This window comes from Microtus oregoni, unplaced genomic scaffold, assembly GCF_018167655.1.
Source record: "Microtus oregoni isolate MIOR12 unplaced genomic scaffold, Mior012 000126F_ref0000101, whole genome shotgun sequence".
NCBI lineage: Eukaryota > Metazoa > Chordata > Mammalia > Rodentia > Cricetidae > Microtus > Microtus oregoni.
Window position 1 is genome coordinate 161,069 of NW_024544769.1, and position 21,265 is coordinate 182,333.

Consider the following 21,265-nt stretch of genomic DNA (forward strand, 5'->3'; position numbering starts at 1 on the left):
TTAATTAACATTAATTGAAAAGGAACAAACCTTTACAGATCAGGTCTAAAGTATGTAGGAGAGCTCAAAAATTTTGGTACATAAAAATGAACTGTTCTATTCATCACCTTTATGTGACACAGTGCAGCATTTCTGTTGGCAGGCTCTGGATATCCAAGGCATAGAAGACAGTACTTGTATATCATTTCAGATCCTCTGGTTTATATCCCACCCAGCCAGTCCTGGGTGACCAGTGAGGAGGCTTTGACCAGCTTCATTGCAGTCCTTACCCTTGTCATTGGCCAACTACAAATAGCTTTCTCTTCAGTCCCTGAGACTTTTGTGACCCCTTAGATGTATAGCATTTGACATTTAGGCCAAATCAACCTGGAAGGAGGTTGGGAAAATACATGTGGGGCAATTCTTAGCCAGTGGGGAAATGCAGCAAATGAAATGGGCCTACAGGTGGGGTACAGGTGGGTAAGCACCCTCTGTGGGAGTCCATGAGATCACACATTGGTGCATTGTCTGTTCTTCCTTGTCTCATGTCTCCCCTCCCTCTCCATGCCCCTGCTATCATATACTCAAAGCGTTCACACAGAAACCTCAGCTTATATTCTATTTTGGGGGAAATTCTAGTTATTGGCATATTGGACATTTTTTTAAAAAGTAAAAGTTTACTTATAAAAGTAACGCTAACAAGGAGACAGCTCAAATACAATGAGTATTTGTCACTATATTTCGAATTAAAGCAAAATGATTATTATTGGTTTAGTTTTAACTGTATATATCACTTGTAATACAGAATAACATAGAGATTGATGGCAGTGACCTGGATCCCTTACAAAGAGTGACCTTTGATTATTTTGTGTGACAATCACATTGTATGATAGTCACGTCATGTTGCCTCAGAACTGCTTGGCTAAGTTGATCTTTTTGCTGCCAATGCTGAAACTTTGTGGGCAAGTTTGGGTGACAGTTTGACCCCAGTTGGGAGTGGTTATCACTTTTGACTATACTTACAATAAACCTGGGCATCTCTGACACTAAGCAAAGGCAGGAGAGCATATAACAACTGAGAGTAAAAGCATGTATGGGCCTCTAATCACTCAGATTGACTTATCTTTGTTTTGCTTTGTTTTTCAAGACAGGGGTTCCCTGTGTAACTTTGGAGCCTGTTCTGGAACTCACTTGGTAGACTAGGCTGGCCTAAAATTCACAGAGATCTGCCTATCTCTGCCTCCTGAGGACTGGGATTAAAGGTGTGTGCCACCGTCACCTGACTATGTCCTGGCTCTGAACTAGGACTTAAACTTGTCCAACTACATAAAGCTACATTTCAAATATTGCAGAAAATGAAGTTAGGTAAGGCATATGAAGTCTGTAGAACACTGATGACATGCACATTTTATCTCACAAACCACCTGAAAATGTTTTTGGTAGTGGGCTCTATGAGCCCTGTACTGTAAGTCACCTATGTGCAGTGAGAAAAGACTCCATTACAAATCAACTCCAGAGTTGTTTTTTTTTTCCTCCCTGACTTAGGGTTTTCAAGTTGCCCACTGAGAGATTGTATTCCAAACCTTACATTTTTAATGTAAGTTTGACATCTTACAAAATGTGACAAATTCATCATCTGAAAAATCCAAGTAGGATATGTTTTCTAAAAAGATGTCTTACTCAAACTGGTGTCATATTCCTGGAGCACTGCTCTTGATCTTCCTTTCTATTAGCGATTTTCTTCCAAAGCTGGAGGTGTTGGTCTGCAAAGATGCAATGTCAGCGCTTGGGATAGGGAGTCAGGAAGATCTAGAGTTCAAGTCATGGGCTGCTGAGATGCTTCTGCTTGTAGAAGTGAGACTTGCTCTGGAAGAGCACTGATGGCCACCTGTAACTCTACTGATAGGGGAGCTGATGTCTGATGAGGGAGAATTGTCTGTATTCTGTCAATCATGTTATAAATAAATGCTGATTGGCCATGCAGGAAATACAGGCGGGAAAACCAGACAGGAAGCAGAAATGATATAATGAGAATAGCAGAATTCTGGGAAGGAGGAAGTTGATTCCCCTCACTCCTGCCCAGACCACCGAAGCAGTAGGATGTGATCTGCCCCACTGAAAAAATGTACTGAGCCACATGGCTAACATAGATCAGAAAAATGGGTTAATCAAGATGTGAGAGTTAGCCAGTGAGAGGCTAGAGCTAAAAGACCAATCAGCTTTATATCTTATAGAGATCTCTGTGTGAATTTTCTCTGGGACTAAACAGCTAGGGAACTGTGCAGGACAAAAACCCCCAAAACAAACAAGCCAGCCCTCCATGTTACAGATGTCCTCTTAGGACTCCTCAGCACCTGAACACATGAGGTACACACACACACGTACACACTCACTCACATGTACACACAAATAAAACAACTTTTAAAAGTGTTTTACTCCAGCTTGGTGTACATTGAGTTATTTGGATAGCTGGGACTACATGAGACCCTGTCTCAAAAAGAAAAAAAAAAACTAAATAAAAAGAAAAATATTTCTTCCAAATTTTAATCTAGAAATCTCCAGAGAAACTACCGTTATTAAATGAACTTTAGTGTAAATCTGCTTCTGTTCATCCCTGTGTGCAATTGAGCCTATGATGCATTTTATAAACTTTTAGATACATTTTGTTTGTAATGTGATTTGCTCATTAGAAATACTGAAAATTTAGATGAAACATTTTATATTTTGGTTCTTAAGAAAAGGGCATTCATTTATTTTATTTCTATAGGTGTTTTGCTTCCAAGAATAGTTGTGTACTACCTGATACTCATGGAGGTCAGAAGAGAGCACCAGGTCCCCTGGAACTGGAGCTATAGGTGGTTGTGAGTCACCATGTGTTTGCTCAGAACCAAGCCCACGTCCTCTGCAAAGGACATCAAATGCTCTAAACTGCTGAACTACCTCTCCAGCCTTTGTACTTGTTGTCTTTTAACACAGAAACATACCCCAAAGTTCAGAGAATATCACCAGGTTCTGAGTTTAGTTGTATCAAATTATAGTGTCTGGCTAGCTCAACCTACATCAGTTCAACCCAAAAGAATAAAAAATGCTGAGACACAAAGCCCAGAGTGCTGTATTTAATTTAGACATTCCCCGTGCATTGTCTTCACAAAAAATTCAAAATAAGAACATTGGCAGTATGGATGAATGAGCCTTGAATCCTTAAGTGAATACTTTTTTTTGAATATTTAAGAGGTGCTGTGAAAAGTTGATCTAAATGTTTTCATAAATTTTCAAATTTCACTAATGATTTTGCCCAAGTTCCTGGTGGGGAAACAGTGGTCTTTCCCTGGATGACGCATGACATTTTTAGTGTGCTACTTCTCCCTTCCCCCAATGGACATGTCTACATGGCAAGAGATGGAATATCTTGAGTTATCTGAAAATTAAAGAACAGCAACAAAGGGCCAGATGCTGTAGTTATAGAAGTTACAAAAGTATCATAAACACCAGGTGTGCAATATAAATGCACAGGTTGTTTTTTTCTTTACCCTGCCACACAATTATCATATAGTTCTAACATCTGTTCATTCCTTTCCAGGCTTCCCACAGATAGTATTTATTAAAATCAAATACACACTAGGTCTCACTTATGCGCCTTGAGCAGGAAGTACCACTGTGGCCTTATTATGGAGTGTAAGTGAGCCGATAAAATTTGATTTTTATCAGTAAACTTACAATTATCCTTACAAGCCAATATAGTATTGTCTGGCTCTGCTGTGCATTCTATTATTTGCTAATTACTCTGTGGTTTCCATTAGTGTAAAGCTGATACATTTTTTTTTCTGTCTAATTCCAAATAATTGAAGAATGGGAGGAAAGGCCAGTTTAACTTTGAAAAAAAGACTGTTTCAGAGAATGTTGTCTAAAGAAATGCTATTTTTTCTTAGTTTCAAGGAAGGCATATCAGAATGAATAAATAAACATAAATAAGTATTTTAAATAAGCATTTTTATTTCACTGAAATGTTTTAATTAAAGGCATATCTTATAAAATCATGTCAGAAACAAGAAAACTAGCCCCCGGGAGAGAACGCTGGTCTGAATGGAGGGCTGTTTTCTGATCAATCCTGCCAATCTTCAGCCCATATTTTCCCATCTGAGAAATGAACCACCTGGGACATAAACATTAAATCTCCTTCCAGTTTTGATGATTTAGGGTGCTATAAAACCTTAAATACTAGCTGGGCATGGAAGCCCACACCTTTAATTCTAGCACTCAGGCAGAAGCAGCAGGATCACTGATTTTTGAGGCCAACCTGCTCTACAGAGTGAGTTCCAGGACAGCTATGGCTATGCAGAGAGACCCTATTTAAAAAAACAAAACAAAACAAAAACCAAAAACACCAAAAAGAAAAAAAAAATCCAAACTCAACACCAAACCAAACAAAAATAACAAAAAAGGTTCAGTGAGTAACCAAATGCAGGACTCTATCTCTGTCTAACTCCAAAAAAATGTTGAGATGCTTTTTTAGCACCAAAGTTACCCATGAACTTCGCTGAGTTTGTCATTGGACTATCTTGGCAGTTCTACTTTCTCCTCTGGCCACTCCTACTTCCTTTTTATTCATTTCATAACTGCTAATGGCATCAACATGTGGACATAACCATCCAGAAGACTAATCTCTTTCCAGAGTCTTACATAATAATATGTATAACCTGCTAAAATGTATTAGCATAAAATGTAAAAAAAAATCAAATAATCTTGAGTATGGGAAATGTAAGTGGGCAGGTAAAGGCATTTTGTGATATATATAAGACTATAAAGCCATGAAAAAGCATAATTCTGTCATTTGTCACAACATGGATAAAACTATAGATCATTATGTTAAATGAAGTAAGCCAGAAACAGAAAGACAAGTACCACACTTTGAACTCATTTGTGGAATCTGAAATAGTTGATTGCATGGTACTTGAGAGTATCATAGTTGTATTCAGAGGCTGAAAGAGCAACAAGAAGGGATGGGTAGAATGTTTTTAGATAAGAAATTTTAGCATGACATTGTACAATAAAGTAAACTTTCTTTAAATAATTAGATACTGTACATCGCAAAAAGGAAAACAATAAAAATTTTTAATATTTTCATCACAAAATAATGATGAATGTTTAAGATAATGGTTATATTTGTTGCTCTGGTCATTAAACAATGCACATGTATATTAAAACATCTCAATGTACACTAGTAATATAAAGGATTATTATATACTGATCAAAACTAGATCAAAATTAAAAATTTAAAAGACAGGCATCTTTGGAGAATACATTTTAATAGGATAATAGACAAAAAGTTTATATCCATAGCACATGATGAACACCAACAAATCAGTAAAATCAATTACTTTATACATCAGAACAAGAATTTCAAGAAAAAGAAATGTTGTGAAGAAAATAGATAGAGGTGTTTGTAGCTCAAATAATAAAACCCCAGAGACAGATATTGGGGTTCTACCTAAAGCTCAGAAAAGCAAACCAGCCAGCCACTGGCTCTTCTACCTTTGACTGAAATGGAGCTGAAGGGATAGTATCAGGAGGGAGTTCTAGTAAATATTGAAATCCATCTGCATTTAATTTTCCAAATACTTTTATACCCCAATACAAATAAGGGGGGGGTTAAGAAGGTGAAAGACTGCTTTAACATGACACAAAGGATAACAAAAGAACTGTTCTTGCTCCAGTACTTGACACATCAAGCCATTAATTACAGAGTAACACTTATGATGTTTGGGACAGTGAAAATACACTAGACCAAATATCCTGCAGGCAGCCACTCCCTAGGCCAAACCTCCTATTTCAAAAGAATGGGTAGAAGTATGCTTGAATGGTCAGAGCTGAACAGATCTACCTCTGTGAGCCATCTTGCTGTCCAAAACACCAGGTAAGCACAACCTAGGTCAAAATCTCTTGTTTGTCGTCACCCCTGTTGTCAACAACTTTGAAAAAGCAAAAGACAAGGTGGAACAGGCTCACAGCTGTGTATGTCCCAACATACTAACATACATATATAGTATGTACATGCATGTTCATGGAAGAAGTTGTATTTTACAGGAAGAAATTTGAAAGAAACATCTACAAAGAAGTCATAAACTTAAAGATCTGCCACCACTATGGGGAGCTCTCCAAATTTCCCTCAGTTTCAACCTCAGGGTCAGAGTCAATTCCTGTATTCTCAAAAGAGGACAGTGCAGAGAGGGCGCAGTCATAGCCAATAAATTCTGATACTGTAGAAAGAGACAGCAGTGCTTGCTTCTGTTTCTCAAAGCACACAGCTGTATGGTAAGTTGGAGGTTAGTTTGGGCTATGTTCAACCCCATCTCAAACCAAACCAGGCTAAACACAAAACAGCAATGAAGGGTCTAGGAATAGAAATACAAAAGTATAAAATTATAAACTTAAAAGAATTGGGAACAGACCTTCATTAGCTTTGTTAGCAGCAAAGGATTGACTTTTAACAATGGCTTTTTGGCTTACAGTTAGCACCTCTGTCAACAGCCAGGGGATATCTTTTGATGGCAACCCTCTTACCCCTTACATTTGACAGCTGTTGTGAACTGAAGTTAACTTTTAATAAAGGTTTGTGCAGAAACCCCTGTCCCATATACTTTAAACAAATGTTCCTATGTGACTTTTGACTTCACCTTATTCGTATCCTTCCCTGCTATGGGAAACCAGTTATGCCAGAAAAGTTGTAAAGTTCTTGCCGAATACTATTAGCTGGGAAGGAGATCTGCAGGCCTCTGTAAACATTTTAGCTAAAACCTTGTTATTGAAAATTGTTAATCTTAAACTGCAATATGTATCTAAGCTTTAACCTCGAAATTGTAAAAATTCTTTTGTCCATGTCTAATACTTACTTCTTGTTATAAAACGGGGCCAGAACCTGCTTCCATTGCCACAATTTCAGAAGTCCAAACTCTGGCTGTGATCTCAAGTAGCTGACAAGCATTTTGTGCCTCACATTGATTTTTTTTTATCCTAGAATAAAGCTTGATTCAGTTTTCATAGACTTTGGTGGTCTGTTCCCCATCATTGTATGACCCCAGACCCAACAAGCAACATCAAAAATCTCAAAAAAAGAAACAGCAAAAAATAAACAAAAAACAAAAACAGTGATAAATTCTGAAGTTGGCTTTCTGTGGCCCTGGATACAGGTCGGTCCTATGTCCAGTATGAAATTTCTTAGAGAAGCCTGAATTCTATAAGGTTCTTACTTCTTTATTGCGAGATGATCGGGGCCAATAAAAACAGTGAATCATTGTGTCGCGCTCTGTGCCTGCTCCTACTCTTCTGCTCTCAAATTCTGTGGAAAGGCCTCATTTTCACCACCAACGATTCACTGCTTATAAAATCTCAGACTCCAGGATTCAGTCTCTGATTATAACCTTCAGATTTTCAGCTTAAGCTTTCCTCAATTCTACTGTAGCCTTAGCATAGGTCGGTAATCATTGCTTTAACAGCTCTAATTTCTATGGTTCTTTGCCCACACTGGCCTCTCAAAAGTCACAGAACCTTTTTCTGAAGCCAGGCTCCTCCCATAAAACAGAGGCTCTCAGGTATTCAGAAGGTCCTTACTCCCCTGTTTCTCCACTCTCATTATTCTCCACCTTGCAGACCCAGCAGCCTTTTCAAATGCAAATCCTACCACTCTCCTGCTACCCCTCTTTTCCAGCGACTTGCTTAAGCTCTTAAATGGTTCCACATGGCTCTTAGGATAAAACCCCAACACTAAGGCGGCTTTCAGGATTAGCTGTAATTTGTGTCCAGGGTACATTTCTTCTCTCTCTCTCTTTGCAACCTATGCATCATCCACCCAGAGACACTCTTGTTGGCTTTTACGAGCACTCCTTTCTTTTTTATAAATGTGAGCTTTCCTACCTGGCCTGCTCTAAGCATCTTCTGCAAGCCTGCCTCCAACTCATCCCTTGGAGACTTGTCTCAGGAGGCACCTCTTCCATGATGACATTTCTAAAGTGATAGTTTCTAAACTCAAATTTTCTATGGATGCTATAACAAATGTGGTACCTAGACTCTAGATGATATTAAAAAAATTGAGCAATCAGATAGCAATACCTGATGGTTGTATACCAGCCCTGTTCAGCTTATAAAATACCTTAACATTTAAAAAGGTTTTCTCCTTTCCTGTCTCCTCTTCCCCTCATTAATTAGCTCCCCTTATCAGCAAAACTCTGAACAATTGACCAGGGCAGAATCAGTTGCTGATACCCAATAAATAGTCAATAGAAATCCATCCACAGGCTTTCTTCCTTGTGTTGGCATCGCAGTAAACAGGTTTCACCAGAGCACTTCCCCATTCCTACACAGTCCATTCTGGTCAGCAGTGCCCAATATACAAAGGTAATCCATGCTGTAGTATTCATTTCTTTTCAAGAACGATGACTGAGCAGAACAACTTAACGGGGACGTGTGTAAATAAATCAAAGCGCAAGGTCAACATGGCATACCATGATGAAAGTGGGGTTTGTGGGATTGAAATACAAATCTCAAGTGAGGAATGTGTTTTCTTTCTCTCTCTTTGGATATGACTGATTTCTTTCTATATATCCCTGTCATAACTAAAAGAACACATTTTTTTAGAGGGCTTATGGTATATTTTTCTCACTATCACAACCCTTACGATATTATCAGATACATAATGGATGTTTGATAAATGTTTGCTGAATGACTGTTGTGATGATTGGTAGCTCATTCTTTAACAGACAGAAACAATTCCTGTTTTGTGGAAGGAAAGAGAAAGTAAACAGCAACGTAGCTTCCTCTAAGCAAACTGCAGCAGTTGGGGAGAGCAATTTAAAGTTGAGCTGAAATTCTTTAGTATTGTTATCTCAAGTGTCACAATAAGGAATTCATTCTTTTGTACTGTGAAAACTCACTCATGTTATACCTAGCATGTAATCCTAAACCATTTGCATGCTGTTCAAAGAATTGTTCTGCATATAGATTGGTTTGTGTGCCCATATGTTTAAAAATTCAATTTAAAGGAACAGCTGAATTAGTCAATGAGATTGAAACTTTTCTTCACCATTCAGTTTAGGTGACAGAGAAGCAGCCCATATTCATTTGCACGTTTAAAGAGGGAAGCTGAGAGGGATATTCAAGGCTTGCCTGGCAGAGACTAAACTCAGTAAGACCATTTCCCCTTGTTTATCAGTTCTCTCCCTTGCTTGCCTTCTGTATTGCAGAGTCTGGGGCTATTTTTTTTAGTGGTTTTCAGGCTGCGGTTCATTAAGGTTACTGCAATTGGTGTCTCTGTCGATGGTTTCACTAGTATCTGCTGCTAGCAGGCAGGAAGAAGGTGCATATTCTTCTCAATCATATTTACTCTTGCTTCGAAATTATAACAGCTGGAGTAGCTGCCTCTGTACTGTCTCTCCTGCAAAATGAATAAATTAACTACCAAGCCTCTTGTGGTGCAAAGTCAAAAATCAGTGTTTCTGACTTTTTCAAGTAAAAATAGGATGACCTCCCCCAATGCCGCTGCCGCAAACCCTGGCTTTGTTTTCAGCAAAATGAAAATTTTGCATCTTATTAAAAAAAGGTGGATAAATATTTGACAGATTCAGCCATGAAACCCAGCCATTTTATGATTCCCCACAGTTGTCTTTTTCACATGCAAGGGAGGCCTCTCTTCATTGATCAGCCTTTTTTTATTACACAGTGTTCAGGGAGAAACAAAGCAATCTGCAACTCCACAAGGGTCAAAGAAACAGTGAACTTGTGGATTAAACTTGCAAAATTGGGGCATTGATGAGGACTGTTTGTCTTCCTTGGCTTCCAGCAAATCTCAATTTGCAAATTAAAACAGAACCTTTAAGGCCTTTCTGATATCAACTTGAATTCAAAATGGGTAACAATCTGCAGATTCCTTGATCTGACATTCGAACTCATAGCGGGGAGGCTCAAAGCTGCCAGAACATGTTTTTCTTTCTGTGTCAACGCAGCCCTTAATCCTCTTCAAATTGGTTAAATAAGTCAGTGTAGAAGTGGCGTCATGGGAACGAGTTTCATGGACTTGGAAGTAAGCAGATTTAGGGAGAATTAGTGAGTTTCTCCAGAGAAGGAAGGGCTGCTAGAGCTGGTCCCTCCTTTGGCATGACTGATAGAGGATGAGAAGCACACTGTCTCTGAACTTCTCAATCTAGATTTCTTTATGGAACTTAACTCTGAATTGGCTCATGCCCCTGCTCATCTCCATTACTAGAGCCAAAGAAGAATTTTCTATGTGTGTGTTTTCCTCCAGAATGAGACTTTGAAAGATAAGCCAATGAAGAGAGCTGTGCATTTACTTGAGGATAGCAGAGCAAAAGCGAAATAGAAATACAAGGCACACTTGGGCAAATTTGTCTTTCTTATTTTTAATATTGTTGTCAATATACATGTTTGGATTGTACTCATTGGCTTATATTGGACAAAGAAGAACAATATGGGTTCATGCATTGCAAAGAAGGCAAATCTATGTGAACTGGCTCAATCTTCATTCAGAAAAACTGAGAAGAGAAATCTTGGCTAACAGAAACTTCTACTTCATGGGTCACCAAATTATGATCTGCCTGTGTTGGTAAATAAAGTTTTATTGGAACACAGGAGCATCCCTTATGTCAACCATTTACATATTGTTCATGGCTGCTTCTAAGTGCTTGTGACAGTGCCTGCATGACCTGCAAAGCTGACATCTGTAGCTTTGACAGAAAAAGATTGGCAATCCTGTTTAACCCAGCAGAGATCAGAAAGTGTACAGCTTTCCTGAGAGGCACTCAATGGATTTGATAAGTTTCTAGCAACATTTATAGTTTATAACATAAAGTTTAAAGGGAAATTTTACTTGCATAATGCTATGGAGAAAGCACAGCAATATATCAGAAGTTCATTGATTAGAGATGATATCAAATACACTTTTAACAATGTAAATATTTTTTTTTACCGTAGATTTGTATTGCTATACAGCATGTATAGTCACTGGTGAGGTATAGAAACAAGACACTGTCTCAAATACTAACCATAATTGAAATCAGTCAATAGCATTGACTGGAATATCTATTTGAAACAAACTTCTATGGTAAGCCCAGTGAGAGAAGCAGACATCCAAAAACAGGAACTGGGCATGATAGCTCACACTTATATCCCAGCTCTTGGGAGGCTGAGTCAGGAGGAATTCTACAAGTTTAGGCCAGCCTTAGCTATGAATTGAGACTCTATCTAAAAAATAAATAAATTTTATAAAAGATCTCCAAAAAAGTAGACATTGTTCTAAGTAAGGATCTTACTAAGTAATCTATGTGGAAAGCTGGTGTCCATTCCTATAGTGATTTAAAAAAATCTCATGATAAGAAGTAAGCCCATGAGGGGCCAGAGTGGCAGGTCCGTGAGTTAGAACACCTGCTGCTCAGTCAGAGGACCTGATTTCCTTTTCCACCACCCATATGATGGCTCACAATCATCTGTAAGTCCAGTTCTAGGGGATGTGACACCTTCTTCTGATACAGGCACAGGGCATGCACATGGTGCCTAAAAATGGGAAAACACTCCTACACATTGAATAAATAATAGTAAGTCTACAACATCATATGCAAAGAGCTTAGAATATAGGACAGAAGAATGAAGAATGATTGGACTGTGTGCCACGCACATGGATGCTCTTGCTGGTTTTAGGTTGGTGTGCTTGCCTTGATTCTCTTGTAGGAGTTATCCAAATACAGAATTTCAACTTTGACTTTTGACTTGCATCTTGCTAATATTACCTATGACATATGTATGTGGAGATTATTTTGGAAAGTGTGACATATGCTTAAGGTAATCACATTTTATTGTGACATTTTATTTCCTGAAAAATATGGTATGAATGTTTTTGTCTTGGTTTACCCAAGTGACAGTAGCTTAGAATCTTAGAGGTAACTGTGACCCTGGTCATCACGAAGAGTGAGCAATTCTCAAATGTTAGTTTTTGTGTGAATATTGGGGGGGTCTCCTTTTCATTTTGAGGGTGGAGGATCTTCTAAGATGTAGATGCAGATTCAATAGCTCTGAATTCTGAGAAGTCTGTAGATGAGAGGTTGAAAAGTCAAATGCTCTAGGATCATGATGCTCTGTTCTTTGATATGTGGATTTTCATCTAGTTTCCATGTGAGCTCTCATAATTCACACAGAGTACTCACAGTCCCCCTGGCAACCTACTTCATCACTTAGAACTTTAATGTTGGGGACTAGAGAGATGGCTCAGTGGTTAAGAGCATTGCCTGCTCTTCCAAAGGTCCCGATTTCAATTCCCAGCAACCACATGGTGGCTCACAACCATCTGTAATAAGGTCTGGTGCCCTCTCCTGGCCTGCAGAAATACATGTAGACAAAATATTGTATACATAATAAATAAATAAATTAAAAAAGAGCTTTAATGTTTAGGAAATTTTTTAATATAGGTTTTAAAAAATAAAATGAAGTCTTTTTTATTGTAATGATCTGGCTTTATTTTACACTAGGTAGGAGGCACAAAGTAATCCTCTTTAATAAAGTTGACATTTGGCTTCACTCAGAACATTTTAATAATGCACATTTAAAAAAAAAAGTATTCGCCTTACAAGTTGTTCTGCAATCCAAACATACAACAGCTTGAAAACAACATTTAGAAAGCAAAAGCCAATGTAAAAAGACAGATTAAAACAACTACAACAGTACAGTTTGATATGGCTCAGATTTTATAGCTTTCTTACTGCATCTTCTATGTCAGAAATCTGTTGCTTCAGCTGGCTCCATTGCTCCATGATTAAAGGAATACCTTTTCTCCCTGGTTTCATTTCACCTTCTGAGTCCATCCAATATTCTCTAATATCAATTAGAATTTTTCCTTTAAAGTCCTGAACACTGGTGCATCTCATCTTCCCAATCTGAAACATGTTATCATCTCTGTTCCTGCTACTCTGTTTGGAAGATGCCAATGCTCTAGAAGTCTCACAAGGCTTTTGCTTCTTCATAGGCTTTACTGGAACCACTTGCTTTTTCCTCTTTCACTTTTTTCCAACCTCGCTGTCAGAATCATTTCCTGAAGAGCGTGAAGAAACAAGTTTCTTTGATTTAGGCATTGCTCTCTTCCTGCCGTCCAACAGCCTCTAACTCGCTCCCTTGCTCTCTCTGGACTGTAAAATGAAGTCTTTAAAGAGACAGTAAAAGTAATATAAAAGAATACAGACAGTCATAGATTAAAGGAGGGAGGAGGGAAAAATAAGCCACACAAAGATGGAATATATAAAGGGAGTAAAATATTCTGTGTTATTAGTCAGGTCTGGACAGCTGGGAAATGAATGAGCAATCTCAAAATACAAAATGGCCCCTACAATCTGGGGCATGAATCCACATAAGACCTACAAAAAAAGCTTAAGAAAAAAAGAGAGCTTCTAGATCCACAAAAACAGGAGCCAAGCCCAGCTTCTTGGTAGCTGCTTTTTTTGGGGGGTTGGGGGGGGGGGGTGGGGTGGGGTTCCCAGATAGGCTTTGTTTGCTGTCTGCAAGCAGAGAGAGGGCTCCTTTAAGAAGACTTCCTGGTTCATACTGGCAGCATGAACAACTCTGGCTCTTTTGGGAGGTCTGGTTATGGAACACTTAAATGGGGTTTGTGAGCAGAGTGCTACAAGTTGTTTAATGGAAACATAGACCAGCTGCGTCCCTGGAGCTGGGGCAGTGAGCATGGCTTGCAGAGGCGGTAAATGCACCTCCACCATATTAAAAGCTCAAGAGAGGCATCCAGGGATGCCGCAACCACACTACTTACCATTTTAAAAAGCCACTCGTCAAAAAAGTATTTCAGACACACAATAGACAGATTCAGACATATAAGACCTCTCAATGAGACATAGTGTGTTTTAAAAAATGTACATAGGCTTGAGAGAGAGAAGAAAAAAAGAGTACAGACAGTTAAAAAATAGTTTAAAAAAACAAAGTCTTTAAAGAGACAGTAAAATAATATAAAAGAGTACAGACAGTCATAGATTAAAGGAGAAAAGAGAAATAAGCCACATAAAGATGGAATATACACAGAGAGTCTGAATTATGTTTACAGTTTTTTAACTGCAGAGAGATATTTGATTCTGGGGGCTGCTAAGTTAAACCAACATAAAGATATTGTGACTTCAAAATTTGGGTCTAAGGATATGTTGCTTTGGAAAGAGGTTCTGCTTTTCTTTCCACAGAATATGAGAACCTGCAGATTCCTTGTAGGCTACTGTGATTTCATGGAACAAGACAACTTGAAAATTTTCCATGAGCCCTAAAAATACATTGCCCGACAAAAAACAGAAAAGCAGTTTGGAGAAAACACTGCCAAAATTCCAAAAATGATTGTTTGTAAATGTTTGTTTTCATTTAAAGAGGGTTCATTATAAGTGATTAATGATCACAGCCAACTTCTAAATAAAAATGAGCGAGATATAATATAGAGATGAATGTTTTGGTATGGATCTTGTTCTATTGACACAAATTTAAGGCCAATTTTGTTATATGTATTTCTGTTCTTGTGTAAGATACTATGATTAGACAGCTCATTTAAAAATGTAATGTATAATTAAAAATTGCAGATTAATTGTAGTCATTTATAATAGTCAAACTTGTCATGAGAGTTATGTTTTCTAGATGTACAGACATATATTTCAGATGGAAAGGTATTCTTCAAACCTTTAAAAGACTTACAGAACATGGCATTTAAAAGGTTTTAAGAAGTTAGTCTTTTCTCAACAGTGAGAAATGTCTGCTTCTGGTAGTACCAATTACTTCAAGAGAATGATAGGCATCGAAGAAGCTACTTATGGTGTTTGCTAGCCATTTGAACAAGAAACTGCTCTTCCCTGGACTGCTTGATAGTATGCTGTATAAGCTAGACATGCAGGACCCATAGAAAAAATGACTGCTGAACTTGCATTAAGAAGGTGAGACAGTCCTTCAGGGTTCCTGCTTCATGAAAGAGTCTGTCAAATGTTCTGGAGGACACAGAAAAAACCAACTTATGAACTTTGTCATTACAAGGCAGAACAGATCTTCAAATTTCCTGCTTCATGGGAAAGTCTGCCAGATACTATGGGCCTGTAGGCAGAAGATGAATGCTCCAACATTACAGAAGATCTTGGTGACTGTCCAGGCAGTGAGATGTCTCTGTCAATTCTAGAGCTTTGGAAGTTGCTTACAATTTACTTCTTGTTTACTTAGGTAATATTATACCCTTCTGGAGTCTTTGAAGAATTGAAGACAGATAGTTAGAGTTTTCTTAGTTATGATAAAGGATAAATTAGATATAAAGCTTTAGACTTGCAAATATAGGCTAGATGATAGAGTATTTTTCTTAATTTGCCAAATCCTAAATGGACTAAATATTGAACTATAATTCTTGCTTGATAACTGCTTTGTATATGTAATTTTACTATGTTAAATTAAAGCCTTTCTTTTTAATTAGACAGGAAGGGGAGAAGATGCGGCATGCCCTTCTGTATATGTGTTGCTTTATTGGTTGATGAATAAAGCTGTTTTGGACAATGGCTTAACAGAGTGAAGCCAGTTGGGAAATCTGAACAAAAATAAAGAGAGTAGGCAGAGTCAGAGAGACTCCATGTAGCTGCTGAAGGAGGTAGACCAGGAACCTTTCTGGTAAGCCACAATCTCATGGCAATGCACAGATTAATAGAAATGGGTTAATTAAAGATGTAAGAGCTAGCTAAAAATATGCCTCAGTCACTGGCCAAATAGTGTTGTAATTAATACAGTTTCTGTGTGATTTTTTAGGTCTGGGCAGCCAGGAAACAAACGAGCATTCTCCATCTACAGTGTCAATGTTATAGTGTGTGAAGTTTTTCTGATGAATTCAATTTTTTATAAATTCAATAGTAGTTGGTAATGAATTGTAGCTTTTGAGATCAATTTGAAGTATAATCTAGCCACCCTCCCCCAATATGGTCTCTTTTCTCTGTTAAAGTAAACACATATTATATATACACTTGATCATGCACATTTACACAATTAGAGGGATTTAAGTACTTTTAAGGTTTGACTCTTGACTGTATCTCATAGGCTCATGTGTTAAAGGCTAGGTTGCCAGATGGTACCATAAGTGAGGGGTGGTGAAACTGTCTCTAGCTTCTTCTGGTCTCTAACCCAGCAGTAGTTTTGGTTATCATGTTCCAGAAAGAAGAATTCAGATAGGACATGCTAGTAGATCAAACGGGGAAGTGTTTAATTGTAGCAAGTAAGAACCACGAATATACTCTTGAGAAAAAGAGTACACTGTGGACATGGTCTTAGAAGTGATAATTATGTAAGAAGGAAAAACTGGCTGCTGATGCCATGGCAACTGACCCAAATAAACTTGTTTATTCTCAAAAAAAACGTGGGCTGAGCAGTGCATGAATGGCCTGATTACAGCAAACATGGAGCTTATATTTCTTCTTTTAATGTTATCTCTCTTGAGTCTCCCCCATGGGGGCCACTTCTAAGAAAGGGGTGTTCTTTTCTTGGAAACTCATTTCATGCTACTCTGAATTCAACTGGTTAGTATATGTGTATGATGCAAAACATATGTAGAAGGGTTCAAATAACCATAAATTTGAAAAGTTTACTAGGACAAGGTTAGTCGCATTCTGTACATGCTCCCTAAAGTGGCAGTCTCTGAAACTCTGAGCTGAGCCAGCTTCAGTGGACTATAGCCCACTTATTTTTCTTTCTTTTTATTTTACATATTCAATCAACTGTTTGTTAAGTACACCATCAATACAGGGATACTGTTAATAAAGCGTTGTAAATCTTGACCAAGAGCCTTATATCAAAGGAAATGCTATAAATGAATAGTGATGGTGTGACTCTATACATGATTTGTGTAAAATACTAAGTAGAAACATAGCAATATGAAAAAAAAAAAACCTCTGTTCTGGGGCCAAGATTCCTCTGAAAACCTTTGTTCTTATCATTTCTCCAAGCTATCCTTCACTCTTTTTTTGTTTCTTGGTTTCTTATTGATTTTATTGAGCTCTAAATTTTTTTCTGCTCCCTTCCCTTCCTATCCCTTCTTCAATCCTCTCTCATGGTCTCCATGCTCCCAGTTTACTCAGGAGATCTTGTTTCTACTTCCCATGTATATTAGATCCATGTAAGTCTCTCTTGGGTTCCTCATTGTTGTCTAGGTTCTCTAGGATTTTGATTTGTATGATTTTTTTTTGCTTTATGTTTAAAAACCACTTATGAGTATGTACATATGATAATTCTCTTTCTGGGTCTGGGTTACCTCACTCAATATGATGTTTTCTAGCTCCATTCATTTACCTGAAATTTCAATATTTCTTTCTGCTTTGTAGTATTCCATCGTGTAAATGTACCACATTTTCCTTATCCATTCTTGGGTAGAGGGGCATTTAGGTAGTTTCCAGGTTCTGGCTATGACAAACATGCTGCTATAAACATAATTGAGCACATGTCCTGGTTGAATATATATATATATATATATATATATATATATATATATATATATATATATCCCCCAAAGTGGTATTGCTGTATCTTGAGAAAGGTTGTTTCCTAATTTTCTGAGAAATCACCACACTGACATCCAACTTGCACTCCCATCAGCAATGCAGTAGTGTTCCCTTTACCCCATAACCTCTCCAGCATAAATTGTCATCAATGTTTTTGATCTTGGCTATTCTTACAGGTGTAAGATGGAATCTCAGAGTAGTTTTGATTTGTAATTCTCTGATGACTAAGGATGTTGAGCATTTCCTTACATGTCTTTCATCCATTTTTTATTCCTCTGTTGAGAATTCTCCGTTTAGGTCTGTACTCCATTTTTTTTTATTGGATTGTTATTTTGATGTCCAATTTCTTGAGTTCTTTGTATATTTTGGAGATCAGATCTCTGTCTGATGTGGAGTTGGTGAAGATCTTTTCCCATTCTGTAGGCTGTCGTTTTGTCTTGTTGACTGTGTCCTTTGCTTTACAGAAGTATCTCAGTTTCAGGAGGTCCTGTTTATTAATTGTTTCTCTCAGTGTCTGTGCCACTGAGTTATATTTAGGAAGTGGTCTCTTGTGCCAGTGCATTCAAGTGTACATCCCACTATTTCTTCTATGAGGTTCAGTGTGACTGACTTTATGTTGAGGTCTTTGATCCATTTGGACTTGAGTTTTGTGCATAGTGATAGATATGGGTCTATTTTCATTCTTCTACATGTTGATATCCAGTTATGCCAGCATCATCTGTTAAATATGCTTTCTTTTTTCTATTTTATATTTTTTGCTTTTTTGTCAAAAATCAGGTGTTTGTAGGTGTGTGGATTAATATCCGGGTCTTTGATTCGGTTCCATTGGTCCTCCTGTCTATTTTTATTCCAATACCAGGCTGTTTTCAGTACTTTAGTTCTTTAGTAGAGTTTTGATTCAGGGATTGTTATGCCTCCAGAAGTTCTTTTATTGTACAGGATTGTTTTTGGCTATCCTGGGTTTTTTGCTTTTCCATATGAAGTTGAGTTACTCTGAGATATTTTATGTTATTTAACCATTGATTTTTCATTATGTTCTGTTTAGGACATGTGAGCTGGTCCATCTGGATAGAGCACTACTACTACTTATGGTCTAGTTGAACCACCTATACTAACTAGTCTTTACATCCTGCTTTTCAGGGCTTGTTGGTCAGTCCCTCCTTGAGGAAATATGTTCTCTAACAAAACAATTAAGAACTATTTGCTAGGGCCTAGTGTGAGGAAATTAAGAGAGTGTCACTTTTTGGTAGAGATATTGGGACCTCACCTTTCTCTTGTGTCTTTGCTTCCTGACTTTTGTAAAGTAAACAGAATTCTTTCATATGCTCTTCCCAAAGGGAAAAAGTCCAAGAGACTACAGAATAAAATATCTGTGTCTCTGAGGAAAAAAAAAAATCCTTCTTGCTTTAAAGAGATTTTTGTCCCAGCAATGAAAATCTGACTAACAGTAGCCCTAGGAAAGCATACTACCTGTGGGCTCTCAGCTATTTAATGATGGGCTCTAGGGTGTGGGTGCGAAACAATAATGTTTTCCAATTTTTCATGGTGCAAACACTCCAATCATGGCCTTGTGTTTAAACTACTAAAATTTATTTTGCTTTCAATGTTCCTAAACATGTAACAGCCAGTAGGAATCTGTAACATGATTCTACCAACCCCCATTATAATACACAGCACTTAACTGTTACAAGGAGAGTGGCCCCGCTGTTTGTCCCAGCTGCCCGGCTAGCTTACACGTGAAATAACCACACAGAAATTATATTAATTAAATTATTGCTGGGCCCATTATCTCTAGCCTGTTATTGGCTAACTCTCACATCTGGATTTAACCCATTTCTATTAATCTGTATCACCATGTGGCAGTGGCCTACCGGGAAAGAGTAGGCACGTCTGTCTCTGGTGGCTCCATGGTGTCTCTCTGACTCTGCTTCCTTACTCCCAGAATTCACTTCTGTCTTCTCTACCTACCTAAGTTCTGCCCTATCAGGCCAAGCAGTTTTTTTATTGATTAACCAATGAAAGCAACACATAAACAGAAGGACCTCCTTCACCACTTAACACTGACAGAACATTCACTATATAAAATTCAGTGGAACAGGGTTTACATATGGCTCCAAACAAAAATTAAAGGTGTTTGTGCATTCATTCAACAAGTTACCGAATTCCTTACATGGTAGGTGTCAGGGAAATAAAGATGAGGAGGAGACAATGTTTGCCCTCAAGTGGTCAGTGGAGTTTAGAGGAATGACATATATAAATAGATAAATTACAGTCCAGAGCAATAAATAACAGAACAGATGGTTGTGACAACTGATTCAGTATTCATTCTGGTCCCTGTTGGGGGTAAGGGTACCGAAAAGGTGACCCATTTTCTTGATTTCTTTGCATGAGCCCATACTTTTCATGTCTGAACAACTTTTATGGATGTATTATGTAGAGATTCCTTTTAGATTTTAGTAAAATGAAAGAGTATATCAGCTCCTTTGTGAAGGAAACTGGTGACATGTATGTTTCTTATTGTACCTAGAATTAGATTTTAATTATCTGCCATACTGATTCCTGAAACAAAAGAGTAGATGGGGTAGTGTCTTTTGAGAACTGAAGAGATATATACCTCAGGAATACTAGCCTTATGCAAATTATATCCCATTTTAGAAAACCTGAAGGCATCAGACAGTTGCAGGTATTTCTAAAAGAATAAAAAGGCCATTATTAATTGTTTGGGTTAGTGGTTAGTACTTCATTCAAGGTATTGAATCTAAGAAGTGTTTGCAAGACTCTGAATCTATTTTAAAACTAAAGATCAAGCAAAAAAGATTTTTTTAAAATGGGAGTAACCTAACGGGTTATTTCTCATCTGATTACTACTAAATGTAATTTATTCCAACCACTGATCATACATGTTATTACAAGTCCCTCATAGAGATAGGATGGATAGAAATAATGATTTTTTTTAAAAAAAATTCTTTAGTCTTCTTTGTTCTAGGACTCTGTTTGTCCATCACTTTTATATTGGCTCACACAAGCCAAAATTATATTTTAACATCATGGTCAGAGTGTGAAAAAAAGAGTTTGGGGTGCATCAAAAACCAATCTTGATGTGATAGAACAGTGTGCCAGAAAACAAAGTTGTTATGCTTCTTTCTCTTCTGCCTGCCCTATGTGGACCTATGAGTAAGGTGATGATTTAGTGCAGAATTCTTGATCGTTCACAAGGAGCCCTACTGAGCGAGCTTGCTTTGGTTTTTCATAGGATTATAGGAGACAGAATGAAGGATGACACTTTGAAAGGGGAACAGTCAGGGACCTAGCAACCAGCCACAACCTCCTAATTCCTTTCGAGGCCTAAGGGCACTCTGTTGGAATTTTCAGGCAGAGTGACAGGAAGGCTTTAAATTTTACACCCAGTCAGTACAAAATAGTAGAATCAGAAGAAAGTGAATAAAAAAGACTCAGTGATGATTTGGATTTATTCTTATGTTATTTAATGGTTTACTTTTCTGTTCATTTGTAGTTTTCCATTCTATTTTACTTTTCTATTGGCTTTCGAATACAAACAAATCTGAAATTTTTATTCCAAAATGGAGTTTATGAATATATTGACATGTCTTCTCTAGAAGAATATTCATGTGGAGATGTATCTGCTGGTTGGGGTAACCATCAAAATTGACTATCCATACTTACACTTTTGAGATGAGGAGGTGCTGCTATTTATATCCCATGGTCATGGATTTGGA

The 21,265-nt window shown here is 37.7% G+C and overlaps 1 pseudogene; it reads right to left on the reverse strand.

Moving 5' to 3' along the window:
• Positions 1 to 12,722: 12,722 nt before the first annotated feature.
• On the reverse strand, positions 12,723 to 13,106 carry LOC121444446 (annotated as a pseudogene).
• Positions 13,107 to 21,265: the final 8,159 nt, after the last annotated feature.